A 22,033-nucleotide genomic window follows, 5' to 3' on the forward strand; every position below is an offset into this window, starting at 1 on the left:
ACCAAAGTTATACACCCAGCGACATTCTATTTTTGATCAAGATAGTAACTCCTCTTTTCGGATTCACTAAATTACAATTAAAAGAATAACAAACATCTGGTAGAGAAAAGTTATTTGCAAAGTAACATAGCGTATCACACAATACAATTATTTCAGGGTGGTTAGCGAAGCTACAACTTTAGCATATATATTGATATTCCCTGTTTATTGTGTTCCTACATACTGTTTTTTTTTCTTATTATTATTTTCTTTGTATGTACGAGCAGGTTGCCTCTTTCTTAACTACAATCCACTAATTATTTGTATTATGGAAAGGCACTGTGAAGCACTGACTCCCCCCTTTAATTAGAATTGATTGATACTCCACTCTTTTGAGTCTTTGCTTGCACAATTTTTTCTAGTGTGACCGAATTAGAAACATCCCTGACATTGTTATCGTACCCCCTTTAATTCACAACATTATCATCTACTGGAATTATTTGATGAGCTTGTGATAATTCAGCCAACACTTTGAAAGTATATTTTGAAGTTCTTTAAATTAAGTAATAATTTTTAAACATCCTTCCGGAATTGTTGTCTTCATGATTATGTTTAGGGTAGGATTCAATTACAATTGTAAACTTTTCAGTCCATGTCCCTAACTTTCCTACTATTATCCTTTTAAAAATATTTACAGATGTTATTTTGATTTTTTTCTTATTATACAATTCAAGGCCTGAAATATCTTTAATTATATTGTATATAAATTGTTTTTTCCCCATTCCCTCCTTCAGCCTGAGTGAAAAAGATTTGTTTTCAAATGTTGAAGTTTATGACGTACATCAACGGGAACGTTTGTAAAGAAAGTTGCATACCTGAAGCTATATCGAGAGTAGGCGTCAACAATTTCATCTTCAGTGACAATTAAGTGTAAATGAGTATCATAAGCTGTAATTTGTGTTAAATTTTCGTTATTTAATACACAATTACAATTTGACTGTGTAATGACAATGACTAATTTTTTCCATTTGAAAATTTAATTCCAATTAATTTTTTGAATTGCCTCCTTCATATTTTTTTCTCTTCTTAAGAGAGTTTTTTCATAAGTTATCTTAGCCTTATTAGTTATTTACTCTTGTAAAGGAGTCAAGAAGCCAATTTTAGTATTAGGGTTTTTTTATCTATCAATAAATTGAATAAATAAATCAGGAAAAAAAAGAAGGACTGTCGAGCCTAAGTGTGTTACAAACATTCAATATTACTTATACAATCTGGAGCTTGATGAATGAAGAAAAAGATCAATTAAAGATGTACAAAGGATTCCCACTCAGACAAATGAAAGAATATTATGATACATAAAGATATTTATAATTTCTTTTTTTTGTTGTTACGACGGATGGGATCCAAAAATTTGGAACAGATCAGTGTTAAAGTTAACAAGTAAACGTATAAAATAACCAAAAATCTTATCTGACATTTGTGGGGGGCTTCAATTTTCATTATTTTAACAACATTTTTGAGAATCGGCCTTTCAGAGTGTGGTGCATCTCTGACATCAAAATTACCAGAACGGATTCGACAAATCCAAGATTGTGTGTGCTTGGCTGTTACAGTATCAAGAACATAAATATTCTTCACATTTTCAACTCTCTGGCTTGCATTTTCGACTTTATCGAAGAAAATATGTAAAATGCAGCCTATTTTCTCTTGGCTAGGACTCATCTTGGATGTACGCTCAAATAATACTGAGTCAAACCATCACAAAACAGTTCTTTTAGTACAAAATTTTATCATTCGTCTAGCACAAACCGATGGTAAATATATCCAAAATATACATTACATACGACAACTGTTGGAAAAAAAATGGAATTTTGTATTACACATATAATTTGAAAGGCCATATTAGGGGCGATTTAAGTCTTTTAAATTAAATAAAGGTTTTAAGTAAGGATTAGTTTTTTAAAAGATATGTATTCACCCCCAAATTTGAAATATTGGATTATATGAGTATGTGAAGTAAAAATTATATTGCTATTTTCTCTTTGTCTTGATTTTTGTTCTAATGTTGACACCATCGGGGTCACCAACGTAAAGTATTTAAAGTTCAAATATCAACTGATTATATTCTAGATAAATAATAATAAGAAAACGAAGATGTGCTCAACTTGATCAAGTCAAACACAACATAGTTATCATGCAAGCACGTTAGCATTAATACAAAATTGGATTCATACGTTTAATTGATAAAAATGGGTTTGTCTTTTTTTATTAAAAAAATGTTAAGTTAAAGTACAGAAATTTGGATAAATACTTTCATAATTAGTTTAGTCCTGATCAAAACTGAAGGAAGGATGTCTCAATTCAAAATCTGTATCTGAGAAATAATTATGGTCTCCCGTACAATGATGTCTACCAGACACTGTGGCGTGTTCTCCAACTGCAAAAGGGATTTTCTTAGATTTTTTGCCTAGATATACCGTTGATATTTTAGATCAAGTCAATCGAGAGGGTGACAGGCTTTTTTTGATAAGGAATTTTTGGCTCCAATTATCAGGAGACTGACAGGCAGTGCTAAGAAAAAGACATCTTTCACGCCCTGTTTTTCCTATTCATAACTTTGCATGTGTTCCTTTGGTGATTGAGACACGGTAATTATCATCATTATTTTTATGTTGAGACGCACAATAGAAAGAATGTCGGATTCTACTGTAGATGACTTATAAATATACCCTGAAAAGTTCATACAGACAGCAAGGACAAGTTAGCAAACGGAGCAGAATAGACAAATTAGATGAAGCTCTTGGCAGGAATCTGTTGTCAGGAGACATGAAATTTCAATGTAACTATATTTTTTTATGACATTCTTTCAGGCTTAGAATGTGGATTTATGCTATATGCAATTTAGTTTAAATGCTTCTTCATAATTTGTATAATCTCTTTGTACAGGTTGTAACTTGAATACGAAAATTGTAGAAGTAACGAGGATAAGTATATATTTACACGCCAAATAAGCTCATTTCCCATTCTTTAAAAATCAGTTAAGCTTTTTGTCGTCTCTTTTTTATTAGTTAAAAAAATGTTTTACTGGACTTGTCATACGAACTCAAGTTATTGTAGAAATAGTAAAAAATAAATCTTACTATGGATCAAACAATAGTGTTTATTCTTTAAAAAAATATAAATTTAAGTAGTTGAAGATAGAACAGCAATGATATATCTGATTATTATTATTTTTTTTTTGTACATTTCATTTCTCGAACCTATTTGACTTGTTCCCTACAACTCAAGTTACTTTTACTGTAAATACTTTTTAATTATTTACCTTTTATTGCATGCAATGAAATTAATTCTCTAAATCCCCTGCATCACTTTATCCTGCATCTTCAGCTGTATTACAGCAGTTATTATTTATACTACTTGGTTGAAGTACCCTTCAGTAAATATAATAGTGAACAAAGTATAACTATATTTTATTCTTGAATCTTTTTAATTAAAAGACTATTGAATTTTGTAACTTCGATTAAATTAAGACACTTGGATCTAATATATACAGAGTGGTCATTTTAATCTTGAAAATTTAAGAATAGTATAGATTACAATTTATTTCCCAAAATTAATGTACCAATTCACAATTTTTTATTTTCTAAAAACATTTATGGATCTATGGTGAAGTCAATCACACAAACCAATTACCCTTAGCTTCAACCAGAGCCTCTAACCTATCATAGGCCTTCACAAGGAACTCCAAGTCCATTTTATCTACTTTTTCGAGAATAGAAGTCAACAGTGGTATGTGCACGCTTATTGGGCTCTGTAAAAATGTTGATTTTTCTGCGATAAATCCTGTTCCAATTACCCAATTTTGACAAACTATATATATATATATTTCAAAAATAGTATGAAAGTTATGTTTACTACAGGACAATATCTTACACCCTTACTCTCTGAAATGTTACTTGACTCTATTGACGTCATCAAGACCTCCATTGTCCATGCTATGGGTTAACAAACCTGAAAGTTATTCTTTGGTTATGTCTTCTACTCTGGATGAGAAAATGATTTCATTTTGAGAAATTTCAAAATGAAAATCATTTTATTTATTACAGAAACGGCATATCTAGTGCGTGTGCTAATGAAAGACAAAGAGTTTTTTTGGGAAGTTAGATGTGTAAATCCTTGTTGGACTCCAAGTATAATTGAATATCGACATGTGTGTAAATTCTGCCTTTGATCTTGCTAGATACAGCGATGGATTTGAGTGTAATTCCTACATTTTTCTCTCTTAGCAGTTCTTTTCAATCAAATTGCCAAGGGTAACAAGTCAATTACCGGTTTGCTTGTATTAACATTCTGACAAGGGATATCTTTGAAAACTTTTACTTATCACAAAATGATTAATTAAAAAATAAATAAAAGGACATTTGAGCTTCAGTAAGGAATTAATAAGAACTTCATCATGCATGCTATTATATTCTTTTAGGTTACCTACTTTATAAATATAGATATTTAAAGGTATAAATTATAATTCAAGTTATTTATTAAAATAACATTCTTTTAGATTAATTCGTCATATACAATACTCAACAGTGTAGAGGTAGATAGGCCTTATTTGTACTTTCATCACGTAAATTTATTGATGACAGGTTGTACCTATTCGATCTACAACCTTTGTTTTTCACTGCAGCAAAGTTTATATTTAATATTATTGGATTTATAAAAATAAATAAGTAATTGGAAAACTATGTTTGTATTAAAACATCATTCAACATTATTCTTAAAAAATTAATTTCCTTTAAAAGAGCTAAAATTCAAAAACAATCAAACTATCACAAGCTAATACATAAAAGCTCCAAATATTTACAAACACATACACTGTAAGAATAAAGCACGAACTAAAAAAAAACGACTTAAAAATTAGAAAAATTTAAAAGTAGTTTTTGCTTCTATATTTTTTATTTTGCCTTGATATGCCTGAGGACAGTTTTTCCACTCCTCCGTGATCACAGCCTTCAGGTCATCGATAATTGCGTGAAAAGTCTAGTTAGTCTTGCCCTCCAAGATGCTCCAAACAGAAAAGTCCATGGGTTCTCGTCGATTGAAGACGAAGGCTATAAGTCTACCCGAATTAATTCATAACCCCCCCTCTAAAATCATATAACAGGCAGCTGACATAAGCAATATTAATATTAAAAATGTATAATGTATCCCTCCCGCCTTCTCCTCACGCTCTAATAGAAATCCCATCTCTATAACTTAGGACTACTAGAAAAAAGACTACAAGCAGAAATAAATGAGCAGGCAGGTGCAGTTCCATTTAAATATTTCATACCTGTACATTTATATTTTACTGTCGAAATTGTGTATATGTTATGGACCTCGGAAACTTTTATATTGTTGTTCTGACCCTAAAATATAGAATATGTTTAAATGCTAGAAGACCAGAAAACTTATCTGAGTCCCCTATCTATATTTAATCTTGAAATGATGATTGTGTTCTTTTTCAGAGTTCACATGCAAAGGAGGGATCGAATAATTATCATACCATTTATTTCATAAGTGATGATCCCATTCAATAGGGAGGACCCTTTTATCTTCATATGGCAAGATACGAGGCAAGACACGCCATTTATGAAATGTTACCCACATTCAGTCATTTTGTAGAAACAGCGACAGGATTTGGGATCTCGGTCAAAATCTTCATACGACTAATTGAACAGCCAAAGTGGATTTACAATAAAACAATCAATTTATTTTGTAGCATTATCTACAATGACTCCATCAGAAATATGCCGTCGAAAATAGGTAGTTCCCAGCATCTTACCACGCCTTTTCAAAAATATCACGTTCAGTATCTTATTTGGAAGCTAATACTGGTAGTATGTGTTTCAATGACTATATATTATAATTCAAACTGAAAAAAAAACTTTATAGAAGAACGTAAAAAGATTTTCTAAAAAAAAATTAGTTTGTGACAGATTTTTTTCGGTTTAATTCTGATTTTTCTTATGGAATCTAAAATGAATAAGCAATGTAAGCTTGCATGAAAATATTATGAAATCCAAAATAATGAAGTCAATTATTTGAATATTTGTAATAAATAAATAATATTTAAGAGACAGGCATATTAACTGCAATTTCTCAAATTTATATTGTATTTATTACACAGTAAGTCATCTAATCGACATATTTTTATTTATTTTGAAACATTTCAATATAATTTTCTTTTTTCATTATTTATTAAATATTAGTTTTTTAATACAAAATTTTACGTATTAATAATCTAATCTGTATAATGAAATCTAATAAAATAATTTATTTTAATAGATTATGATTTTTTTTATGATACTATTATTAAAGTTTTATGTTTTTTTCCTTATATTGCAAAACATATGGTTGTAGGCAAAATTTTACATTTTCTACTTTTACATTAATAATTATTGATATTCCTTATATTAGCCTTATGAAACGGCGTTCCCTTTATAATTTTTTTAAGGCACAATTGAATAAAATGAATCATGTAAGCATTAAAATTATATATAGTTGTAATTATCTGATCTTGTATGGTAAAAAAAATCATTATTAGAAAGTACCAGTCTCACAAAATGATTAACTTATTTTATCAGTTAATTAATATACATAAAATTATATCCCAGATTAAAGACCCATTAAAAAATATATAAACTTTTTTTTTCTCGAAAAAATGCTTGCATAATGGAAAAATAAAAAATAATGATTTTACCGATGGTAAAGTATTTTTATATATTTTGTATAAAAATAGGGCCATAACTTTTTGTTAAATGTATACATATAATTATGATCTACAAATTATATATCTTTATTATCAATTTATGTAATTTCCTATAGCAATCATACATATATATATTATATATCATGCTATATGATACATTGGAGGGAAACTGTAGATTACGCGATAGTTTATATTGTTAATACAATAACTTGAATTATAATTTATACCTTTAAATATCTATATTTATAACGTAAGTAACCTAAAAGAATATTATAGCAGGAACGATGAAGTTCTTATTAATTCCTTACTGAAGCTCAAATGTCCTTTTATTTATTTTTTAATTAATCATTTTGTGATAAGTAAAAGTTTTCAAAGATATCCCTTGTCAGAATGTTAATACAAGCAAACCGGTAATTGACTTGTTACCCTTGGCAATTTGATTGAAAAGAACTGCTAAGAGAGAAAAATGTAGGAATTACACTCAAATCCATCGCTGTATCTAGCAAGATCAAAGGCAGAATTTACACACATGTCGATATTCAATTATACTTGGAGTCCAACAAGGATTTACACATCTAACTTCCCAAAAAAACTCTTTGTCTTTCATTAGCACACGCACTAGATATGCCGTTTCTGTAATAAATAAAATGATTTTCATTTTGAAATTTCTCAAAATGAAATCATTTTCTCATCCAGAGTAGAAGACATAACCAAAGAATAACTTTCAGGTTTGTTAACCCATAGCATGGACAATGGAGGTCTTGATGACGTCAATAGAGTCAAGTAACATTTCAGAGAGTAAGGGTGTAAGATATTGTCCTGTAGTAAACATAACTTTCATACTATTTTTGAAATATATATATATATAGTTTGTCAAAATTGGGTAATTGGAACAGGATTTATCGCAGAAAAATCAACATTTTTACAGAGCCCAATAAGCGTGCACATACCACTGTTGACTTCTATTCTCGAAAAAGTAGATAAAATGGACTTGGAGTTCCTTGTGAAGGCCTATGATAGGTTAGAGGCTCTGGTTGAAGCTAAGGGTAATTGGTTTGTGTGATTGACTTCACCATAGATCCATAAATGTTTTTAGAAAATAAAAAATTGTGAATTGGTACATTAATTTTGGGAAATAAATTGTAATCTATACTATTCTTAAATTTTCAAGATTAAAATGACCACTCTGTATATATTAGATCCAAGTGTCTTAATTTAATCGAAGTTACAAAATTCAATAGTCTTTTAATTAAAAAGATTCAAGAATAAAATATAGTTATACTTTGTTCACTATTATATTTACTGAAGGGTACTTCAACCAAGTAGTATAAATAATAACTGCTGTAATACAGCTGAAGATGCAGGATAAAGTGATGCAGGGGATTTAGAGAATTAATTTCATTGCATGCAATAAAAGGTAAATAATTAAAAAGTATTTACAGTAGAAGTAACTTGAGTTGTAGGGAACAAGTCAAATAGATTCGAGAAATGAAATGTACAAAAAAAAAAAAATAATAATAATCAGATATATCATTGCTGTTCTATCTTCAACTACTTAAATTTATATTTTTTTAAAGAATAAACACTATTGTTTGATCCATAGTAAGATTTATTTTGTACTATTTCTACAATAACTTGAGTTCGTATGACAAGTCCAGTAAAACATTTTTTCAACTAATAAAAAAGAGACGACAAAAAGCTTAACTGATTTTTAAAGAATGGGAAATGAACTTATTTGGCGTGTAAATATATACTTATCCTCTTTACTTCTACGATTTTCGTATTCAAGTTACAACTTGTACAAAGAAATTATACAAATTATGAAGAAGCATTTAAACTAAATTGCATATGGCATGAATCCACATTCTAAGCCTGAAAGAATGTCATACAAAATAGTGCATTGAAATTTCATGTCTCCTGACAACAGATTCCTGCCAAGAGCTTCATCTAATTGTCTATTCTGCTCCGTTTTCTAACTTGTCCTTGCTGTCTGTATGAACTTTTCAGGGTATATTTATAAGTAATCTACAGTAGAATCCGTCTCTTCTTTCTATTGTGCATCTCAACATAAAAGTAATGATGATAATTACCGTGTCTGAATCACCAAAGGAGCACATGCTAAGTTATGAATAGGAAAAACAGGGTGTGAAAGATGTCCTTTTCTTAGCACTGCCTGTCAGTCTCCTGATAATTGGAGCCAAAAATTCTTTATCAAAAAATGCCTGTCACCCTCTCGATTGACTTGATCTAAAATATCAACAGTATATCTAGGCAAAAAATCTAAGAAAATCCCTTTTGCAGTTGGAGAACACGCCACAGTGTCTGGTAGACATCATTGTACGGGAGACCATAATTATTTCTCAGATACAGATTTTGAATTGAGACATCCTTCCTTCAGTTTTGATCAGGACTAAACTAATAATGAAAGTATTCATCCAAATTTCTGTACTTTAACTTAACATTTTTTTAATAAAAAAGACAAAGCCATTTTTATCAATTAAACGTATGAATCCAATTTTATATTAATGCTAACGTGCTTGCATGATAACTATGTTGTGTTTGACTTGATCAAGTTGACCACATGTTGTTTTTCTTATTATTATTTATCTAGAATATAATCAGTAGATATTTGAACTTACGTTGGTGACCCCGACCTGATTCGAAAAATACCCCGAAAGCAAACTTCACCTCTTGTGTCTTCCCAAAAACAAGCATCGTTGATTAAAATGGAGGAGGTGAATTTAGCAATGGCCGTTGCAGAACTCTGCCATCCTATGTTCTGTTCTTCGGATGTTGAGATCTGGTTCCGGAGAATTGAACTTGATGTTGTGTTAAGGGGGATTTGTGAGGCCAAAGTTGAATATAGTGTATGGTGTCAGCATTACCGGTTAAGGTTCTCAATATTATTCCTATTAGTGAGGAGAATCTCACTTATGAGGGAGTGAAGAAGTCCATTAAGTCTGATATGGGTTATCATCTTCCACAAGGATAAAAAGAGTAGTTGACATGATGGTTGATACTTCCGGGCTCTCGAGCATGGAGGTAATAGATGAGGTCTAATGCACTAATAAGGAATACTCCAAAGGAACAACAGGGATATTTGAGAGTACAATCAACACTTACGACTAAGAATTTAGCGGAAATGTGTACGGCTGCGAAGGAAGTCACAAATACTTCCATTTCTACTGTCGAGGATCCACCTTCTTCTCCCACTGTCGCACCTTTGATTAAGAAGAGACCTAGCGGAGTTTTTTCGAAGTCCTCAACATTTGCAAAATTTAAAAAAGTATATTATTATCATTCACAATTTGGTTTGAATGCAAGTGTGTGCTCTGGTCCTGATTGTCATTTTAATTCATAGATTAAAAAAAAAAAACTAAATTGTCCTCGGTTGAATGGGACCAAGGCATTAAATAACCCTTCTAATTTTTTGTAAATTATAGACAATATAAATTCAATTAATTTTGGTGCCCATATATCCATTATATCCCCGAGAATTGTATAGATTTATTCGTGTTAAAATGCCATCTATCTTTGATGATGGAGGGAATCAGTAGAAGATCTCGGTACAAAAACTGTAAGCGTACAAAAAGAAAATCTAGGAATTTTCCAATGGAAAGTTTTTGTTGTATCTAGCAGCTGCCATATTTTAAGGGCTGATATTCTTCATTTCTACAAGATTAATATTGACCTATTCAACAAGAATATTTTTTTTCATGAGCCATGCGTCATTTCAGAATTATCAGAAGCCCAATGGGTTCAATCTCAATACCCTGACGTTTTCGATGATAAAAAATAGGCTGAAGGGCCTAATTCAAAACACATATTACTTAATGGACTGTAATTCTGGTTAATTTAAAGGCAAGCACATGCCAACTTCAGAATACACAACGACGAATGAATATATATATATATATATAGGAGCGTAACTTGCTCGTGTAAATAGTATGAAAAGACGCCAACAATATCACATGGAAAAATATTAAAATGGAATATAAATAATACAAGGAAACACCAATTTAACAAAGCCAATGTTACGACTTCACTATTCATACTCCATACCATGAGCATGTTCAGGTGGATCATATATTTACAGATGGCAGCTCCAAAGCTAACTTGATTGTAGGGTGTTGATACACTTTTCCACTTGAAAACTTCACTTCGACATTTCGAACCAAACCATCAGAAGCAGGGTAGACATCAATAATGCAGAAAGAAGGAAAAAAAGAAATTCAGATTAGGTCATTCTTGCAAGACGGAAATGACACAGGTCTGCTGCAGGAATTGGATGAGATAATGGAATATAAAATGTAAGGAGCAAGAACTTGGGCAAGAATTTAAAAAAAAAAAAATCAATTCCAATAATTTAAATCTTATAAAACTCCTTTGTAAAAACAATGGAAAAAATAAGATGAAGGAGATACTAGTGAATGGACAGAAGATAACATCCCCGCTGAAGATTGCAAAACATGTGCGAAATTACTACCAAGAACTCTACTGATCCAAGAAACCGCTCATAAATGAAAAAGTACCAGAAAATATTATCACACCTAAGGAAGAAAAATAATTTAACAAAATATTTACTGATTACGAAGTCCTTAGATATATTAAGAATAAGCTGAAAAATGATAAAGCGCCAGTACCTTCAGGACTTACTCCTGAGTTCTAGAAAGGTGTACCAGAAATAGCCACATTCCTATCTGAATTGTATGACGAATATTTTTTTAGAAATTGACCTAAGAGAAACAAAGAGCAAAAAAGTGAATCATAACTCTTTTTCCTAAGAAAGGGAAAGGTGTACAAAAATAGAAAACTGGAGGTCAGTAGTTTTATTGCAAATTGTATATAAAATTTACAGTGGATGTCTGACGGAACGTATGAAACCAATAATGGAAAGAATGCTCCCAGATACTCAGTTTAGCTTTAGAAAGGGCAGGCAAACGGAAAGAATAGTTATGTCTCTTCAATCGATTGTTGAATTCTCGAAGCAGAGAACCCAAAGTTTTGCTTTTATCTTCTTGGACTTTAAAAAAAAGTTTTTGATTCTATAGAATATTCCTTTCTATTGAGTGAGATAAAAAATATAGGATTTCAACAATTATATTGCAACGCAATAAAAAATATCATTCCCAACGCAGAATCAATCATTGATATCGAAGGAGACTCAGTGGTAAAATTGCAAAGAGGAGTGTGTCAAGGGTATCCCATTAGTCCCAGTCTCTTTTTATTGGCAGTGAGAGCCCTACAAAGAAAAATGGACCTGGCATTACAGGGAAATGGTCTTGGGAAACGGGAAATTATCCAAATCCATTGTAAAATTGTAAAACATAATTGCAAGGTCCAATTATGAAAACATGAAGAATTTCGTTTTTTATCATGCGTGTTGTGATTGTATTTTTAATTAGATATTTCTTACTAATTTGTCAGATGATATTTTTTTATTATAATGTATTATAGTTGAGGTTGATGTTGTTTCTTTCTCGCCTCCCTTTTTTCGTTTTGTTTAAAAAAAAAAAATGTTTGTATAGTTAAAAAAAAAAAAAAAAAACAGTTATACGCGATATATGTGTGATCTGAAAAAACTTATGAAGATTAACATACTTTGTTTGTCATTAACTTTTTAGGCAATATATCTTTCTATTCGAAAAAAAAAAATAAGAAAAAAAATATATATCTTAGGATAATAATACAAATTTACTAGACTTTTATTAACATCCATTTTCATGATTTGTGATGTTCCATAACTTTTCTATTGTGTTCAAATCTTGAGCTTGAATTTCATTAATATTAACAACATTCTTCAAGTACGGCGTAATCATGACTGCTAAGGGGAAATGACGACTTCACCGCATCGACAGGAGGATAGATAGGCTGTTTATGGTGTATATATTGGCTGATAACATCCATTCCTTAAAGTAAATTATGTTTCAATCATGCTTATATACACTAATATTTATCATGAACGACTAATGTGCTGGCCCATAATGGTAAATAATTTATACTGCCACTAAAGTTTTGTTTTTTGAAATTGGTATCACAAGTTGTATATTCCTTTGAACATTGAAAAACAATTCCAGATTCTGCTACTTCTATAAGTATACAGGTGTCCACGATAAATTGGAACTACTTTAAATTTCATCCAGATCCATAATGTGGATATTCAGGGTTAAATCATACAAATATAAAAGGTTGCGTGAACAATACATTATAACTTCCACCACAATTGTTTTAACAACAAACAATAGTCATCATGGAACAAGCAAAGAAAGACGCCACCCTCAAATTGGCTCGTGCGGGACACAAGCCCTCTGCTACCTACAACCTTCTTAACTACCCCAAGACCACGGTGTACCGGTTCTTCAATGCCTGGGAGGTTGAGGGGAAGGTCTGCGGCAAGGCCCACAACATGAAAAGGGACCGAATCCGCACTCCCCGCTTCCTTGAAGGCCTCCGGAAGTCCATCAAGGCTTCGCCGGGGACTTCCTTTTCCAGGTTGGCCAAGAACCGTGGAGTGAGCAAGCAGCTGGTCTCCAAGGCTGTGAATGAGGACCTCGGGTACAGGTCATACCAAATGTCCAAACAACACACCTCAGGGCATCCATGAAGGCCACCAGGCTCACCAACGGTAAGCGTCTCCTCAATGACCTGAAGAGCCATGGATGAAGAATCATTTTCTTCTCCGACGATAAGAACTGGACTGTCGACAGAAGTTACAACGTCCAGTATGACAGGTGGCTAGCCAAGGAGAGAGAAAAGGCCCCTGCGGTCTTCACCACCAATGTCCCGGCCTCCGTGATGGCCTTGGGTGTCATCTGCAGCACCAGTGAGGTGATGCCTCCTTTCTTCTTCAATCCCAAGGAAAGGGTTAACATGATGAGGTACTACAAAGTCATGGAGGAGTTCGTCATCCCCTGGATGAAGGATACGGTCTAACTTTTTCATATTAACAAATACACTCCAAATTCCATTTTTATCAAGCAGGTTGAATTTTAAGATAGTTCCAATTTATCGTGGACACCCTGTAATATAATGGTACACATTCACCAAATAGCTCCATTTTCTCCTTTAGCAAAAAATTATTGTAGACTTATTCGTAAAATACCACTAAAATAGATAAAAACCTGTTTGTTCGATAATCTAAATATCCTTTTGCACTGACAGCATAAAAATAATTCAAATTTTCCATTAGGTAATACTATTTTTTTTAATGAATCGACATATATAAATCATTAATGTTTTTTAAGACATCCTAAAATTAGCCAAAACTACTATTTTAAAATTGAATTTTTCATTAGTATATAAGATATTACTTTTAATTAACTTTGTTCCATCATATTATGCATTGAATACCTTGGTAGATATTATGTAGAGCAAAATAATGAAACGCGAAAATAATAATTAATCACAGACCTGACGTATTTCTTTCTCTTGTAAGCCATTTCTTTCATATTCAAAACACGACGTTATTTTTATTGTATCATGCAACCTTTCATGTGAAAGGAATTATTAAAAAACCTCAACATCAGATGTCTGTTAGTCAACTTTTCTCGTCTTTCTATATTAATTGTATGATATTTTTCAGAGCTTTACTTTAAGAAATCACTAAAAAAATACAGTGTAACCATTTAATGATGATGATGTAAGGTCGATCTACAATATTTTGATGTCTCTTTAGAAAATATGATATCCCTAATGTACTTTGAACATTCACTTTTTATTATTTTTATATGTAAAGTATAGATGATTAAAGATATATTGTATTTATTATCATAATTTAGAAGGATATTCTATAAAAATTGATGGGCGTAGGTCAATAGAAAAAATAAGAAGTAGCAATAAAATGATCATAAAAAATAATGGTAAATGATAAAATAGAGTGCAAAAAAACATAAAAAATTCTAAGGTTTTATTTACTAGTTAGATTTTATATAAGCATGAACTTAATGTTTTCTTATGTCCATATGTTCCTCAAATTAACAACTTTTTTAAAGTATGTCTTTTTTTTTTTTGGGGGGGTAGCCTAAGGTTAATTTTATTTTTAAAGAATTAAAAGAGTACTACTCTATTATTAATTAAATTTGTCAATAACTTTACACAAATTTTTTCTTCGGATCGAATGCAGTATCCAAGAGTTGAAATCAGATTTACAAACGTGGGGCCAAAAGGAATGATAAAGAACTACTAGTTTTTAACAGAATGGATCACCCACAGAAGTGGCTATAACTATCTTGGTGTATTGTGTATCCTACTTTTCTTTAGTTTGCATTTGCCATGTAGAATATTTGAAAAAAAGGAATCCTAGCAAACTCCAATAATATCCAATGATCGTTCTATGGCAGATTCTTTTTTTGGTATGATATTTCACTTTAAACTATGTGTGCCAGCTGTATTAGAGTTTTAATCTACTTAAGGCTTCTACGAAGATTAAGTAATTTCTTAATATTATAAATGTGTACCCTTTTTTGATAACAAGTCTTATTTAGTATAATTTATTGCAACTTTTTTTTTGTCAATTTAGTAATGGACAGTAAGCATCTCTATAGTAAAGTTGTGATAAAATACTCATGCAATATTAAACAGAAGCAGCCATCTAAATAAAGCCCATAAAATAACGAGTATCATAAAAGCTATGCAAAAATAAAACAAAACTGAGCACCGAAATTGGATCAAAAATAGTCTAAAATTAATTTTAACAACAAATGAAGTTTTGATCGATAAATAGCTTTAGTTCTTTATATTATGCAAAATCAGATATATTTTTGAATATATATACTATTATGTGATTTTGTAGCTGCTACATTGATCTATTTTTCCCGTAATTAACCTTGCACAACAAATCAATTATTTTACTACTACATATAACTATTTTTCATTCTACATGCAACATTTATTAATAGGTTTTTGTTTATTTTCGTCCGAAAAAACTATTTTAATTTATATTATATAAAAGTGAACTGAAAAAATATTTTCGTGGATACTACATTACTCAAATGTCAATGCCTAATCGAGAGTGTTGTTGAATTAAAAATTATTGTTTCTAGGAAAAGGATAATATTTTGATAAGCACTCGTATAACATATTCAAATTAAATTTCAATACAAAAACGTTTTTTATCCTTGTTATTGCTCAGGGTTATATTTTACTATTTCAAAAGGAAATACCTTAATTTCTATAACATTTTATACAAGCTGAATCAAAAATAGTCAAACTCCATGACAAAAGAGAAACTTTAGAGAACATGCTCAAGTTTTTATTTATCATAAAAGATATTTATCCTTTTGTTAAAAGAGTTGTGTGAAAAATAATGATCCAATAACAGTTTCAAAGACAATCCATTTTCTAAGGGAAAGGGTAATATAGATTGACAATAAGTATATGACCTTTAAAGTTACTGATAATGTGTCTATGTATAACAAGGACATAAAAGGAGTTTAGTTCTTGGATATAATAACAGCTTTCTATGGACTGATAATTACATTAAGTAAAGGGTAGCAATTTATATTTAACTGGTCAGTAGTGGTTCTGTTGTGGAAGATTGGCAACTAATGAAAGCTAAAACAAAAGTATATCAGCCTATTTTTGAGAAGTGCAGCTATCAAAAGCTTAATAAGAGACGATGGTGTCTATATCATCAAGTCTACTTCTCAATTAGTACGTTGCAAAGGTACAATTTGAAAGGGAAATTTTAAATTTGAGATTTAATTACTTCCATAATTATCACAAATAATTGCAATAATGTATGTATATTTTTTTTCATTAGTTCCTTAAAACATTTTGACAAGTTTAAATTGACTAATTAAATTTGGAAGGGAGTGTGAAAATTTTAGAGATCCCCCAAAAAAGTTTTGCTTACATTGCCATTTGAGGTCTTTGATTTTCTATAAATTGATTTAATAAGGACATGTATTACTAGGCGTGTATTTTATATAAACTTTTTTGCAATTAGCAACATTTACAAATGTTTGATAAAATATATTTGGTCTTAAAATAAAGGAACTTTATTTTGATTTGAAAACATTAAATCCGTGATACTTTATAGTCAGACAGCCATTCAATTAATTTAGAGAGAATTTTGAAGTTAATCCCAAACAAAATCAAAGATTTCTATCAACAGATAAAAAATGTCTTTGGATAAAAAGATTTTGATGTGATCAGAATTCTAAGTAGTGAGAGCATCATTAAGTAAAAATTCAAAGGTTCTAGATGGTTATTATCATAAAAAGTTGGAACTGTAATGAAATGGAAACATATGTTTGACATTATTATCTTTCATTTGGACATTGAAAGTTGAATATATATCAACTAGAAACCAATCTCCAACGAATTTTTCATATTAAGAAGTTATTATCTGGAATTTTAATAGAAAATGAAGTATAGTAAGTAGTTGCAGCTGTTTGAATGTCGCTTAAGTAAGCCATGTTATAGCGTTTTAGAAGGATTTGTATTCCTCTCATAAGAGCCTAACAACTTTAAAATGGTACTATCCATTGCTTTGGTTTTTCAAGGAGCCTTAGTTTTTAATCATTACTTTTTGTGATACTCAAACAACTATTTAAGTCATAAAACAATTATTTTAAGAGCATTTCTAAACTTTTGGAACCTTTCTATTAGAGTTGTATTTCTATGTATTCCACCATTTTAAGGTAGGGTTGATCAAGTTTTCTTATTGTATTGGTCATAATTTTATAAGAGAGAATTAGTGTAAAAGATATCAATTATCCTTATTCAACAGCTTCTTATATTTAATTTCATTTCCTTTCATTTAAATGATCGTTAAAAAAATATAATAGTGGAGGCTTAACAAAATGCAATAGTAATTGAATCCTATTTTTCTTTCGAAAGGATAAATTTTATGAACAAAAAAGTTTTTTTAAGATGAATTAAATTAGAAGTACTTCCAAGGTATTCAAAAATGACATCATATGTCACTCACTTATATTTGTATGAATGTAACAATATTTCAACTTTAGAAAAACATTTTAAGTTGAAATTTGCCTTGCTGTGATGGTTTGGCATGAAAATTATGCAAATCCCATTAGATTTCCATTTTGACTTATTATTATTAATAATATGACTGTTTTATTTTAATAGGTTTTGTGATTTTAAAGCATTGTTATATTCCTTTATTTAGTCTCTTCAGATACGTATTATTCAATTATATCAGGATAAATTCTGAAAATTATAAACACACTAAGGGATGAATATCCCTTCATCATCTGATCTCTCTTTGGAACAATCAACCACGCATTGTAAATAGGTAAGCTGTCCCCATAAGCCAAGCGATAAGTCAATATTGTAATGATCTTGATAGGTCTATACATAGGTGACTCTTTGAACAGCACCTACACCTATGATCCCTTCACTTCAATCTCAAGGAACTAGAGGGATCATTCAATCTACTCCTTTGATATGCCAAAAAGATTAGCATCAGGAGCAAAGTCAGTAGCTGAGTTGACAAATCACACTGAAAAAACCAAAAGTAGTAGCAGGAAATGCCGACTCTCTCTGGTTAGCAATAACTTTTGACAAAATTAACTGAAAGGGAAAAGAGGGTTGCTTGTAGGAAAGCTCACCGGATCAGTAATATAGTGAAACAAAATGTAGAGACAACTGATTATAGGAGTAAATGTGTTTTTTATAACAAAGAACCCACAGAGTAAAAGAAAAGACAGTAACAGAGGAATTCAAGCTTGAAAAAAGATTAGGGATCCCACAACAGCCTCAAGAGCAGAGGTGAGTCTACCATAGAGACAGACACACCAACACGAAGGAGCATAGCGGATAGGAGAGATGAGGAAAACAAAAATTTTGGTACAGGGCAAAGCTATTTATCATAAAATCATAGTACATATGTAACGTAATAGTAATAATAATGTAAATATACTTAAAGATTACAAACAATCTAATTGTCCAAATTATTAACTTGTTTTTGCCTAAAATTTAACCAAGCCAAAGGTGGGTAATTTCTGTTAGTATATCATAAATCATGATATGATATTCCATATAAAACAACATGTATTGTAAATCATAAAATTATATTTATAAAAAATTTTACGAAGGCCAATTATACATCTAATTCCTAAACGATTTGTAACACTACTAACATTCTTTAGAGTATTTATATATCCTATCATATTTTGAACTACCTATACATTAAGTAGTTATAGCGACATAAATACATTCTTAACGTTTTAAAAATATACTTTTTTGAATTTTAAAATGTTTCTGCATTATTTTTCCAATGTCTATAGATAAGGGAAGCATAAAAGTTAGGCTTTTATGGATCTGAATATACACTAAAGATTTCAAAAGTGTAATTTTTTTGATGATTTAGCATAGTTTTTGAACAAAAAATATATTATTGAAAAAAAAAGAATTAATATTAATATATATTTATAATTATATAATAAAATTGAATATTATTTAATGTTAAAAAATTAAAGAAAGTTAATATATATTTATTTGTTCTTGTGACATACATAATATTTTGTTTAAGCATGTTCAAATTTTTCATAAGAAAAGTATGTAATATTGAAATTATAGGTACAATAGGTCTTACAACGAATACATTTAAAAAAATTAACCACCTGTATTATAACCAATTATATTTTATACAAATTGATATATTTTTTTATTTTATTTCATAATAAGGAAGACTACAAGCTATAAAATCAATTTTTTATTTTTTATTAAATTTCTTATCATTTTCATTTCATTTTGAATCGAACTTTGGAAATTTTCATCACAATTATACACTTTGGGTTGTTTTTTTTTTGGTCTGGATGATGACAAAGGTACGATTGAATGCAATTCATGGCATGATTTCAATATTTAGAGAACAGGACAATTTAATATTTTAATTTCAAAGATCCATATCATCAACTCTTCGAGGCCTTTTTTGAGAGCAATGTCATTTTAGGACACTAATGATCTAGGAATTGATCATTTTCTTGAAAACATTTGGTAAGTCATTCAAACTTGATAAAAACTAAGTAAGATAATGGATTAATATCGTTACCATTCAATATTGGTTGGGAAGTTATGACTGTGGTTAAGATATAAAGTGTTTGTTGGACTAAGACTAGAGTTTAGGATCGACTTCGTAGCAATATAAAATTCCAAGCAGTATTTTCACTTTACAAAGACTGCTTTCAACTAATCCAACAAAACGTCAAATCAGTTGAACTGCTATTATCCAAATCCTTCTTCAATGTTTCAGGGTTACCAAGTTAACTTTCATTTATTTTTTTAGCATAACGTTGAATAGGATCTTGAAAATCTTTGTTGATGATTGATAAAGAAGTAGAACAAGTGCGCTTGACACTTTTTCTAGCAAAAGAAAGAAAAAAGAGATAATATTTAAGATTCTAAAATTAACACAAATCCAGATCCCTCATGAAGACACTAAAATAGAAACATAAGCTTCATAATTCGCATAACAAATTATTTATGAATTATTGAGGAAACACACATTTTTACACATTAATACATAAATTATATCATTTAATCATATTATTTATATTTTAAAACATTCAAATTGTCGTTTATCATCTTTTACAGGTTGAGAAATTTATATTCTGTGCTTGGGATCTTTATTTATTATGCTTGCATTGTTCCTTTATTCAAAGGTTACAATAAAAATAATATATACCTTTTTGTTTTCCAAACCAAACTACGTCCCGTGTCAAATACATCATGAAATTATTCAATATGACAACCTCTGTTGTCCTAATTTTCCTTAATAATTTTTTTTGGAGAAATTTCGAGTCATTAACGGAAGCATCCCCAAAAGGGAGGAGGTTATTTTTTAATAATTTTTTTAGAGTATAAATATGTTTCTTAAAAACTAAATATAAAAATTGACAAATTTTGAACTTTTTTAAAATATAGCTAGAAGTTATTGGGCCTCAAGTTTTGAAATGTTAAATTTTAAGAAAAAAAATCAATTTTTTATTTAGATATCTTCTATTTGGTACACATTGCAGCTTATCGTGAGGGAAAAACAAATTTATATAAATCTAATAACTTTTAACAATATTTTATTACAATTCTGGATGTAAGTTTCCAAATGAACGATAATGTAATGACTTTAATTGTAGTTTTCTGTGAATTTGTCTGTTCCTTAGCGTATCACAGCCAAGCTATTCAACTGCTACATAAAAAATCATGTAATCATGTTCATGTAAGCACAAAAGGAATCGATCTTAATGATTATATGATTTTTCAAATTAAAATATTATAATTATATAACAAATATGTCTCAAAATCTTACACCTAAATGATACTGATACCAGAAGTAGGCCAATTAATAAACCAGCTCCTATCGGGGACCCTGACGTCTTTTTTAAATATTATTAATTGAATTCGAACTAAATAAACAATATCCCCATTTTTTCCCTTACTGTCTTAAATAATTATAAACTCTAATGGGTTAATAAGAACATAATTTATTTGTTAATAGTAGAGTTTAGACAAGAAAAAGCTATTAAGTTAAATACATATTACTGAAGTTACGTTGCTCGTGTATTCATTGTAATGATATAATGATGTTAGTCTTATAATAAAAAGAAGTTCAATCTAATTATACTCAGACACAAAAAAGTGAAGGACATGTAGGTTTGCAGGAGTCTGTACTCCCCTAAAAAAATTGGTAAAAGAGATCATACATCTTGCGTATAGACCCCAAGCTATGAAACTTATAGATATGGTATAGTTTTTCAATAATGTTTGTGATCAACATCTTCTCCTGAGGTTCAAATTTTCAAGCCTTTTATTTCGTCTGATCGAAAGATATGGATTTGCAAAAATGGTTATATTTAGGCTCGAGATACTTTTGTCCAACTAAAAGTTGTTCCTAATGTAGCCAAGGGTGGAGTAGGTCTCATTCAAGAATATAGTGGGTTATGAAGCCTGATGGGGGACCACTTGGCCATTAGGTAAGTTTATTTTTTCCCATAAATTAAAATTGGTGGAACATTATCAGAAGAAAGTCGCAATGAGTCGAGAACCAGTAAGAAACAAATCAAAGATTTTTCAGATCAAGCTGATTATAAATGTTTCTGTAAGAATTCCTTTTGATACCATGTTTATACCATGTTCTTTTAAAGTGATTGGACTTACAGGTTGTTTTTTTTAATTCGAAAGTGTTGCGTCTGACGAGCTTACTTGACGCAAAAATACCAAAAGATGATCCAGAATGACGGAGAGAATGAAAGAAAAGTCTTGGAGGAATAAGATATGACAATATATTCTTTATACAAACGAATATCATGATACTCTGACATTAACAATCCTGTCAGGGTATTT

Source organism: Lepeophtheirus salmonis, chromosome 6 (assembly GCF_016086655.4).
Source record: "Lepeophtheirus salmonis chromosome 6, UVic_Lsal_1.4, whole genome shotgun sequence".
Taxonomy (NCBI): Eukaryota; Metazoa; Arthropoda; class Copepoda; order Siphonostomatoida; family Caligidae; genus Lepeophtheirus; species Lepeophtheirus salmonis.